The sequence below is a fragment of the Malus domestica genome, chromosome 08 (genome assembly GCF_042453785.1).
Source record: "Malus domestica chromosome 08, GDT2T_hap1".
Classification (NCBI taxonomy): Eukaryota; Viridiplantae; Streptophyta; class Magnoliopsida; order Rosales; family Rosaceae; genus Malus; species Malus domestica.
The window spans coordinates 17,003,626-17,016,292 of record NC_091668.1 but is presented as its reverse complement, the minus strand read 5'-3'; the positions used below and the strand labels follow the sequence as shown (position 1 = coordinate 17,016,292).

Here is a 12,667-nt window from a genome sequence, read left to right as displayed (position 1 = left end):
CTTCCCTTGTGTCCCATTGCAAAAATTCTAGCAAAATCTTTTCTTTAATTTGTTTTATTGGAAAGATATTCTAATTAAATCGACCAGAAGAATCTAAACAACAAATAAAAGAATTCGATATGTGTAGAGAGAGAACAAAAGCTTATTGAGTTTTAATTTCTTGAATAGAATATTTCTAGCTCGCATATTTCGTGTGCAGAAATTTGAAATGGCACTTCTCATAAGCACCATTGAAGGTGCAAGTTCTTAAAACCCCACTGACAGAGAACGAGTTGAACATGGCAAATGTTAAGCATCTGTCATGTAGTGATTGACCGTGGTCGATGATTTAATACTTCTGTTGGGGAATGTGATGTCTATGCTTTCCAGGAAGATCCAAGATATGGGATTGTGTTGCGACAACCAACTGCACTGAGTACTAAACGCTAAAGATTCAGCTTTCACATCTATGCATTGGCATAGTAGCCACCTCAATTGTATGAGAATAATTTCTCTTACATTCTTTTTTATTCAACAACTGTTGTCTATGAGATCTGAACTCACCGCATATTCGATCTAATATGGAGAAGACTAAAATGGTCCTAGACTAAATAGTCATAAGTGAACTTAACAATATGAGAAACTATCCATATGTATGAAGGATTCCCGAGTGTTTTCCCCGTCAGCCTTTCTTGTTATTCAAATTTTCAAAATTGACCGAAATAAATCATTTTTTGAAATCTCAATTGTTAAAGTGATTAGTTTTTTAATATGTAGTCGATATTTCCTTGCTATGTCATCGATATATAGTCAATTTGATTTCAATCAATTCAACCATTGAGATTTAACTTCGCAACAATTGAGATTTGAATTCTTGTTGTTTTAGCCAATTTCCCTCCTACATTGGTGTATTCATAAAAAGGTCTAACTGTCCATAGTTGCTGCAATGATCCAGATATCTTAACAAGGCAGTCCTTTTTCATATATCACACAATTAAGAATTAAACTGCGAGTCCCACATGTGTTCCATATGTTATATCATTTATCAACAACTCTAGCATCTGCTAGAGTTCTCTTAAAGAAAAGGCTTAAGCTCAATCTAAATCTGTAATACAACTTGCTGCTACAAATCATTTAAAATGCGCGTTTCACATACACAATAAGAGGACGATCAAAGATTCTGTAATAGGTTTAGTGAAGAAGTTGGGTTCCACCATAAAACCAATTGGCAATATAAGGAGTAGCTCAACTACTTATAAGAACATGCAAGGTCCCTTCTCTCATGCACGATCAAAGATCCATTCTCAACACGACCCCTCATGTGTGGCGAATTTTCAAGACTAACAAGTGGACAACACAACTTAAGTGATGTGAAGCATGTGTGGCCATTAGCCTTCACACATAGGACAACCTACTCTGATACCATGAAGAAAGTTGGGGTTCCACCATAAAACCAAGTGCCTATATGGGGAATAGTCCAATTACGTACAAGCACATGCAAGATCTCTCCTCTCATAATGTGGAATTCATTCTCAACATTAGAAAAATCTAAAGGGTAAAATAATTTTTTTTTAAATAATTATATAATGGTTGGTTATGCTCATCAAAAGCTTGAATCTTTGTCATTTGGTATCATGAATGAAAAGTTTTGTTTTTGAGAGAGGGTGCTGCCCCATTCATATTCATGCCAATGCGTAGCTTGCCTCCCTCTTTTCACGCTCTAATATATAGACATAGATAGGTAGTTTTAAAGGCTTATATAAGTGGTTGTGGTGGTGACAGTGGGAAAGGGGCTGCTGATGGCAGCCACCCTACGGTTTTGGAGGGCAAATGGTAGGTCCTTCTCAGTCCCTATCACCAAATGCTGCCAAATATTTATCTTACTTTTCCATCTTGCTGGGTAAAGATGGCTTTGTTTTCTAAATATAATGTATTAGCAATGGAGAAGTAAAGAATAATTTCCGAAATTTAGGAGGCATGTGCAATGAATTTAGTGTGAACTTCACTTGGATGACGTAATATGATTTACAGATTTAGTGCAATTAGCTACATTTTATTATTCTGTTGTACTCCCGAATATTGACTTTTCAGTTTTTTAGTTAAAAAATTGGTTCAATTATGTATAAGGCTAACAACATTTCACACCATTCGTGTTTTTGATATTTTTTAAAATAAGCTATGAGGTTTCAATTTTTTAACATTGTCCCCTAAGTTTTGATATTGTAACAATTTGCACCTTTTGTCTAATGAGTTATTTAAATCTTTATTAAATTGATGACATGACGAGCATGAAACTCGTAATTGCTATGTCATGTAACCCCCTTTGCAGCCCATCGACAAAAAACTCATCAACTTAATGGATATTTAAATGTTCAAATATCCAAAATGTGTAAGTTGATACATTTTCAAAACCATAAGGAGCAATATGAGAAAAGTTTAAATCACCTCAAACATTGAGCGTGCAAAATGTTGTTAGTGCTTATTGACACACCCCGTCCCGAAGGAGGGCATGCTGGCCGTCACGTGAGAGTGACGTAACCATTTACACAGTTCGGAAGCTTTAAATAATACAATTACTAAGATATAACACCCGAGGGTGAATCCTTCTTTTGTGAATTCTGTCAGAACACCGTTGGATTCCTCGTGGCCACCAAAGCTCTGCTAACTTGAACCTGGAGGGGCGCAAAACAAAATTGAATGGGTCAGCAAAACAAAGTTTTTCGAAAACTTTTCATTTAAAACATTTCTAACCCCTCGCCGTAAAACCTGTATACTTTCCCAGAAATTTAGTATATAAACATATATATATCATCAAAAGCTCAAATCACAATCCTTCAACGCTTTTCAGAAAGAATATGCCATGCCATGCCAAAATATAATATGAATGCATCAATATAAATCAAGTGAAATAATAAATCAACCGGAGACCCTACAGTGGTCCTGTACGGCTGATTCTATAGCTCAATATCCCATCCAGCCGGAGTCACCAACTGTGACCTGTACGGCCCTGCCGGAGTCACCAATTGTGACCTGTACGGCACTACACTGCACATAAGTCGGAACTACCTATAGTAGTCTGTATGACTAAGATTGTGAAATAATACGCTCTAGTGCTTCTCTCATCAATCATCTGTGCACATAATCTAAGGTCACCTACCAGTCGGAACCCCTCTAATGGTCTGTACGACTGGCATGTCGGAACCACCTCTAGTGGTCTGTACGACATCCACCTACTTGGATCCAAGGCGAGCGTGCGGTGTGGTGAATAATATAAGCACTAACACCTAGGGTGCAGGTTATGAGCTTTCAATGCAATTCACATAAATAAATCGTATGAATAATGTAAAAACTCACATGTGCGTCCACATCGTCAATTCACATATATATGCATCAATTATCAATTCAAATATCTCATCAATTGCATGCATGGCATTTTAAAACATATTTTCATATAAATGCATTTTCTGGGAAAAACAGTAGTATATAGGTAATACGAAAACAAAATTGCCCACTCACTTGGAATTCGCCCTACAACTCCCTAGCACAACACATCAAGGCGTCATGACGATCGGCGCCTAGAACAATAATCAAATCCAACCTCAGAATTCATATCAATAGAATATAACTTATATAAAACACGTCACTACGCAGTTCGATCCGGAAGATCTGCAACTCAGATTTCCAATCCATAACTTCAAGAGGTCCAAAATATATCCCTAGAACAACATCCTAAAATTTCCTTACCATCCAACGGTCGAATCTCCGTCAATTATCAAAACCAAGTGACGGTTAACATTCTATATTATGGACTTACAACTCCAATTCCGGAAGATCCGTAAATCGGATTCCCAATCCGTAAGTTCCTATAATCCTCAATTATTACGTATTACGACGCATCAAAGTTTGGTGACGATCCAACGGTCGGATCGTCAATTCACATTTTCACCTATATGTGAAATAACTATAAAAACGTTAATTTAAACACATAACCAACAATTCGAAATAACTTCTCATACGATGCTCAATATGGGTATATGAATATACCACATTGACCTACTCGACGTCACGGACGTCAAGAAATTTTTAGAAAAAATTTTAGGCTTGCCACGCGCCCTCACGCGCCGTGGGTGGCACGGACCTACGCGCCCCCACGCGCGTCTTCTTCCTCAGCCAGTCGCCGGACTGGTTTTTCCGGTGGCCAGATTCCGGTGAATTTTGTAATTGCTTGTTCTCCTTCGTTTCTCAACCGTTTTCTTCGAATTTTATATCAATTTGAAGCCCTCAACATGTAGAATCACGATGGACTAGTTTCAAGGTCTAAAATTCACTAGATTTTACCTGGGGAAGCACGATACTTCAGCAAAAAGTGAAACTTTGTTCTATGGCTCCCCGACATCCAAAATACCTCAACGTTGCACCCCGAGCATCATGAGGACGTTCTAAAGCTCACTATAGCCCTGAAATTCAAAGAAAACCCTCCGTTTAAAAGTTGATGAATAGTGACCAACTCGGGGATTCGATTTTCCGGGGTTTTCTCACGTTAAACTTCAACCAAAATCATGCCAAATGACTAAGGAAAGAGACTTGTTACCTTTCTGAACCTCAAAATGGCGTGAAACCTCGACGATCAAATCGGTGCTACAGTGCTTCAACGGAACCCTCGTGGTTTCTGGGTTTATCGAAGATAATTCAACCAACCAAGGGTATGGTTGAATTCGTATTCTTGCAAGAAATATGATGGGGGGTCTTGGGAGCTTGATCCGTGAAGGAATGGGGGTCAACGGACTACGTCCGTACGATTTGCAGAGAAAGGGAGAGTTTGAAGGGAGGAGAGAGAGAGACACGGGGAAGGGAAAAGGAAGGAGGGCTTGTATGTGTGGTCCAACATCAATCCTCACCATCCATTCTCATCTTAGTTCCCTAACCACACAAACAATCCAACATAAGATAATTCCAAAATTTATAAAGTTTAAGTCTAAATATTGTCACATACACACATACCTTAATACCCGTCAAGGGTAATCCCATCATTTCACGTTCCCGATATAAAAATCTCGGGATGGGCTGTGACACTTATATTTACGGTCCTTAAGACTCAATTTGAGTCTCACTTAATGATTTCCTTGAAATTCAAATTTTACCATTTAATCTCCTAAAACAGGTGATAGTGATTGGTGTGGTGGCTCTAAAATTAGAGAAGAGACAATGAAAGAAAGAAAATTCACACTCAACCATAACGTATTTAGTGATAAAATATGGAAAGATATATTGTTGGAATACACGGATTCCTTGAATAGATCGTGGAAAAGTTTAAATTTTGGTAATATTAGATATGGGTGGGCACGGACCGGACTAGACCCAAATTTGAAGGGACAAGACCAGACACATTTTTAATATAAACGAGGCCCTCCTGGGCGGGTACAGAAAATTAGACTATATTTTTGAAAAAAGAAGAAGTATTTTTATTGATATTCTTTTTATAGCAGCAACAGCTGCACAGATTGTCATTGGCACTGCAACATAAATTTCCAGTTTGCACAGAGACATCGTCCAACATTCATAGTTCCAAACGTTAAATCCGAGACATCCAAAATAACGAAATTATATCTGAGACATCCAAAGTTCATAGATTAACATCCAAAATAACATATGAGGCTTCCAAAGATCAAATTAACATACAAAATAAAATCTGAGACATCCAAATTCCGAAGTCCAAAATCAAATTAACATCCAAAATAACATAAACATGTCATCTGTAATAACTTCCAAATTAACATCTGAAATCACTTCCAACATGCAATGTCATTCCTCATTGAATCTATAAAGAAAAATAGAATATAATTATGAAAATCCTATTGATTGCAGCTTTTTCCAGACCTCCGGGAAAAGCATGAAAAAAAAAGCTCGAATGGTACAATCCCTCCATCACCCTAGGATGAAAGGGGCGATCTCGTAGTTCTTGGTCTGTGAAGATACGTTGTTAGGTGCTCCATTTTATTTTCCCATTGAGGCCGAACCTAAACCTGTGCTCGAGAGATAGCTGTCCATATACTGATAAGGGATGTATGGATTCTCGAGAAGAGAGGAGTCGTGGTGGTCCCTCCCGGACCGCCTGCTCGAGAGATAGCTGTCCATATACTGATAAGGGATGTATGGATTCTCGAGAAGAGAGGAGTCGTGGTGGTCCCTCCCGGACCGCCTGGATCCCACGAGTGAATAGAAAGTTGGATCTATATTGGATCTCACCTGAATCGCCCCATCTATCCTCCTGAGTAGAAGTTTGGTTTCAAACCCCGGTTCGAACAGGAGAAACATGACATTTTTAATGTCCAATATCATATTATCCTCATTGACTCATTGAAATAGTGTATTCATTTGAGTTTAAAATAGTACCACAATTCCTTTATTCTTTTGAGTTGTTTGAAGAGCTTCACTTTTAGGAACACTTGGACACTTGGGAAGGGGCTGAGTTACTTACGTTATAGCACAGTCAGGCAGGGGGCTTGAACTTGTAGTTATAATATTTGCTTTTTTTTTTTTCTTATTCTCTCCAACAAAGAATAAAAAGCACGTTAATTGTAAACGAATAGAAGACAAATCAATGAAAATAAACCTAACTATACAAAACAAACTAATTACCGTTTCCACACTTTTGATAAAATTCAAGCCCAGTCTGACTTGCTTCATACTCAATGTTGCTCATGTCTTCAATTTTTGTCCAGTTTCAGAGACATATTAATGACTCCATTGTTTTAGGAAGGAGAGATGATCTAAGGTATTAAGTATTCTCTTTCCTATGCTAAATGCACTCTCACTAGTAACTGTTGACATTTGAATTGCCAATACATCTTTCGTTATCAAAGCAAATATGGGACATGTGCTCCTCCTTTTCAACTTCCACCATTTATAAATGTCCAATGTTTGCGTGAGAATTCGTATTTTTTTAGTAGCTATATTTGATATAGTCCCATATCCTCCTAGCCAACCAGTTTGATATAACCAATTCCTTATGAAACTATCCACAAATTTTGGTGAAGTTCTGTCGTGCATGTTGGAATTTACATATTATAATATTAATAATTATAATACTTAATTCAATAATTGAATGAAAAATACTTTAACCGTTTGTATCAAACCGTATTTGTCATTAAGTGGGTGCCATCTTATACAAAGTAGCGCCACATTGAGTATGGACCTTTTAAATGGTGCCATCTAAAAGATGTATGTATGCATCTCTTCGTCAATCAATGCCTTCGGTTTTATTTAACCTCATGAAACCATGGCATTAAGATATAGAAAATTAGAGTTAATTTTTACTCTTGAGAAATAGGGTTTCCCCACTTTGTTTCTCAAATGATTCGTGTGTCAAATTCTGAGTCGTGTCTTGAGAGTACAGAATATATGAAGTTCGCCAGAGTCCGAAGATTGAAGTGCTTTGACTTCGGATTATAGATTGTTGAATCCTGGGAGATGGACGCCTATCGAACTACAAGCATAAGAGTAGGGGCGAAATTCTATCTTTAGGACATTGCATTTATGCAAGCCTCAATCTCCAAGTTTGTCAGTTATTCTAACTTTCTCTCTAGTTGTTTATATTAATCTCATATATAATTGATGTTGTGAATTTCTTTATGAATACTTTCATTGAAATTTTTTTTTTATTATTTTCATATTTTCTACTATTGCTCCAACAATCTAAAGATAGAATTTTTTTATATACAATTGTTAGAAAATATGTTTCGAAAGATTGTGGGATGTAAAACGTATATGCAATATATGTATTATGTAAAACAGTGAAGGGAAAAGGAAAAGAAAAAAATTCATCAAACAAGTTGGTGATGATCTTTAGATCATTGCACATGATGATCGTTATGGAAATTGACATAGTATACTAGTAATCTGTCATATTCGAAGCGGTGCATTTGCTTGTCTAATGAATTGTATTCTTACCATAGTACTGATTGATGTTATATAATTTACCAAAGAATGCGCACACAGATTTGAAGGAGTGTATTTGAACAATTTATTGTAATTTTCATGTTAAACCTTTTGAGTGCAGATTGGTTTCTGGAATAAAACAAAGTGGTAGAGCGGTTTGACAATTCAAACCGTATGTCATCAGGCATGTGTTTAATTATTTGAATATAAATCATAACGTTTGCTCAGATTGGTTACTGATTGGCGAAAGAATGTGGTAGGCAGGAACGTTTGCTCAGATTGGTTACTGATTGGCGAAAGAATGTGGTAGGCAGGAAATTACATCCTTCCTGCCAAGCCCAAAAGGGAACGGCTATGACTGTTCAAATCGAACAAATGCATGGAAGACTAAGTAGATGCCATCTTTCCAAAAATGTTGAAGGGGCATGATGACTTATGGGTCTTTTGTCAGTAACTATATTGAGTTACGGAGATGTGGTTATGACTTGATCTTTTTCAGACTAACGAAGGAGATCAATGGTGTTTATGAACAGCATCAGTTTGCGGTTGGCAATCACGTCTTCCTGCTAAAGACGTAAATGGTGTATCTTTTGCATTTAAAATGAAAAGACATGTTAATTGGTAAAACAACCAAACACATGTTGGATTACATGAATCGTACCATAAGTCACAACTAATTAAGAGGCTTTGCCCCGTGTGTGTGTGATTTCATGTGAAGTATGGTTTTTGTGTTCGCAAAGCACTTAAATTAAGAAACTTAGATTCGTTTCTTTTTGACAATCAGTTTTAGATATATTGATTTAGTAGATTAATGAATTGCCATTTGCTTTGATTAAAAAGCTACACTGTTGCTTACATTTGATGGGTTTTGCATACTGTTGAATATACGTATCTCTTACAATAGTTTGGATTGGTGTTTTAACATAGTTTTGAATGGTAATTTCGCCATAATACATTCATTTGGACAATGGATCATGTTGTTTTGCATGTCAAACGGTTTGGAACTCAATAACTGTTAAGGTTTTATCATTTCCGAAATGAAAATGTCATAAAGCATGATGATATATTGAAAAACTATAGTGTTGAACTGTATTTGGTCTGTGTACATATTCATCTTGTATATGCATGGGGAGTTGTTGATTTAATCTAACAGTTCCTTTTTATTTTTTGCGTGCCCTTATTTTCTGGGAACGAATTACCTGTTTCAAAACATCATGTGTGCAACACTAAGACAACTGAAATGGGACATGTTTCACAAATTTCCTTCACTTAATACCTTTGATCCATGAAGTTTGAGGTGAGTATGGTGCTTGTCCGTACATATGAAGAGGAGAGAGAGTGAGTCCGAGAGAGAGAAGAGAGAGCATGGGAGAGAGAGAGAGAGAGAGAGAAAGGATGTGTGGTCCAGATTTTTGGGTCACCAATCAAAACAAACAATTTCCTTACTTCCAATTGGGTTCAAAAACTTAGGAAAATAATGAATGGGTCCAAAATCCAACTTAAATCACACCTCATACTTTAACGTCCAAGGGTAAAATTGTCATTTCACATCATTGAAAATAATCTTCCGAGACGGGCTGTGACAATCTTTCCACCTTATAAAATTTCATCCTCGAAATTACATACAACTAATACATCCACTAATAATCATAAAACAAGCGTGGATACAGCTCTCTCATCCGATCCTCTATCTCCCAAGTAGCTTCTTCCACGGAATGATTTCTCCATAACACTTTCACCAAATGCATGGTCTTGTTCTTTAGTTCCTTATCCTTCCAATCCAAAAGAGTCACTGGTTCCTCGTCATAAGTCAAATCCGAATTAATTTCCAAATGTCGAAGCATCGGAACATGAAACACATCGTGCACTTTGGATAGCTTTGGAGGCAACTCAAGCCTGTAAGCAACCTCACCGACTTGCTCGGTGATATTATATGGTCCAATGTACCTGGGACTCAAATTTCCTTTCTTTCCAAATCGTACAACACCTTGCCAAGGTGATAGCTTCAGAAATACCCAATCACCTTCATTATACTTCCGATCAGTGGCATGCTTATCTGCTAAGCTCTTTTGTTGATCTTCGGCCACTTTTAAGTTACACTTTATTACCTGAACATTTTGAGTAGTCACATCCACAATCTCAGGGCCCAGTAAAACTCTTTCACCAACCTCTGACCAACATAAAGGCGTACGACAAGATTTCCCATAAAGTGCCTCAAATGGTGCCATACCAGTACTCGAATGGTAACTGTTGTTCTAGGCGAACTCCATCAAATCCAAACAATCATGCCAACTATCTCCAAATTGCAGCATTGAAGATCTCAACATATCCTCTAATGTCTAAATAGTTCTATCAGATTGTCCATCTGTTTGAGGGTGATATGTCATGCTATAAAGCAATCTCGTACCAAGAGCTTCCTAGAATGCTATCAAGAACTTGGAAGTAAATCTGGGATCCCAATCCGAGATAATATTAACTGGCACACTGTGATACTTCACAATCTGCGATATAAATAACTTAGCTAATCGGCTTAACGAATACTTCTCCCTCACTGGAATAAAATGTGCTGACTTTGTAAGCCGATTAACTACCACCCAAATGCCGTCATAACCATTTTGTGTACGAGGGAGCTTGTACACAAAATCCATAGTAATATTTTCCCATTTCCACTGTAGAACGGGAAGTGGCTGGATCAACCCAAACGGCTTATTTCTTTCAGCTTTAACCTGTTGGCAAATGGCACACCTACTCACATATTCGGCAATTTCCCTTTTCAAACCTGGCCAATAATAAAATGGTCTAATGGTATGATATATCTTAATGCCTCCTGGATGCATTGCATATGCCGAAATATATGCTTCATCCAAAATTTCTTTTTTTAACTTTGCATTATTCGGCACATACATTCTGCTTTCCTGCATAAGCATGCCATCCGTTTCTTGAATTCTAAAATATTTCTTTTTGCCTTGGTTCCTTGCTTGGATTATTTCCTGTGCCTCCTCATCATTCATATGAGCCTCGAGCACACGATCAATTAAAATTGACCTAACTTGAATGGTGACTATGATTAAGTATGCTCCAGGGTAAGGATTGCTTAAATCTATGTAAGTGGTGATCTTTGGCATGTCATGTTTCATTAAAAATCCCTGAGGCAAATGTTGGAAGGTCTAGGTTATGTTTTGTTTATTTCGTTTGTTTTGTTTTACTCGAGGACTAGCAAAAGCTAAGTGTAAGGGAATTTGATAGGAGCATATTTATGCGACTTAGTTACCTTGTTCTTGTGCATTTATGTTGTTATTTCTTAGTCAATTATGTATTTTAAGCTATTTTCGTGTGTTTGTAGGTTCAAATAACAAAGTTAGCAACAAAGTGCTATTTGGAGCATTTTCGAGCATTTTTGGGCCAAGATTGGATAGTGCAAGCATGGAGACATGAGGATGGACGTTTTTGAAGATTTGAAGGCTAGAAATCAACATGTGTGTGAGCAAGTGTGCTGACCTACAACTCCAAACATCCATCCACTACACCCATTACATCCACGCATTACCAAACATCCACCCACTATAACTCCAAACATCCATCCACTACACCCATTACATCCACTCATTACCAAACATCCATCCATTACACCCATTATATCCACTCATTACCAAACATCCATCCACTACACCCATTACATCCACTCATCCACTACACCCATTACATCAACTCATTACCAGACACTCATCCACTACACCCATTACATCCACTCATTACCAAACATCCATCCACTCATTACCACAACATACACCACTACCACCTTAATTAGATGGTGGTCTTCTCTCTAGCCTATAAATACATCCACCCTTCACCATAACAAAGGAGAGGAAAAAAGATCCATCAAAAGACACTACATTCACATCTCACAACTCCATACACTTACACTTTCATTCCTTGGCCAGGAGAACACAATCCACCCATCCACCCTTCACCATAACTCACCTATATCCATCCACCACCATAATTACCACTCATCCATCAAACCACAGCTTGTACCGCAACAAAGAGAAGAAGGATGACCCTTGGACGTGCTTGCCATTCAAGTTGGATTGTTGGAGCGTTTTTAGGTGTTTTCATTCTTTTGTTTTCAATGTCTAAATTTGTTTATCTTTGCTTTGTTAGTATGAGGAACTAAACCCCCCTTAGCTAGGGGGGAATTCGAAACCATGTTCATGCTTGCAATATGATTTGATTACCTTCAGTTGTGATTTCATAAGTTGTGAATTCAATTTGTTTAACTGCTTGATTGATAACTTATTTGTTTATGTTTATTAAGAGTGCACACTTAGTTTGCATGCATGAATATGATGCTAGAGTATAAGGGAGTTTCACCTAATAGTTACAAACTTATATTCACAAGTAGTGGAGGTCGCTTATAAACGATCGCGTTAAATAAATTCTTGGCAGGAGTTTCATGCTCATCATAGTAACGAATGCCTCGTCAATACTTATAGTTTTCATAATGCTTAATGATCTTTGATTGTATCTTTATTGTGCTATTTACGTAAAGGACTTTTGAAGAATGCTTGAATTGTTGTATGCGATTTCCCATCCAATTCAATAACTTAAGGAGAACTTGAAGGTTAATTTAAGCGGACTTAATTAACCTGGGGTGTTGAGTTTCATGATTGATCGAAAGAACAACTGAAAATTGGTTTATGTGCAAGTATGTCATGTGTGGAGAAGAACCTCCTAGCTAGCCTTCCATCCA

At 37.3% G+C, this 12,667-nt stretch overlaps 1 long non-coding RNA gene across 1 annotated transcript; it reads right to left on the bottom strand.

Moving 5' to 3' along the window:
* Positions 1-2,405: 2,405 nt before the first annotated feature.
* Positions 2,406-4,757, bottom strand: LOC139198390 (uncharacterized). The gene is made up of 4 exons (XR_011583850.1): positions 4,571-4,757; positions 4,318-4,436; positions 3,496-3,554; positions 2,406-2,651 (listed from the first exon to the last, which is right to left on the bottom strand). It is a non-coding gene; the product is annotated as an uncharacterized lncRNA (long non-coding RNA).
* Between the last annotated feature and the right edge of the window lie 7,910 nt (positions 4,758-12,667).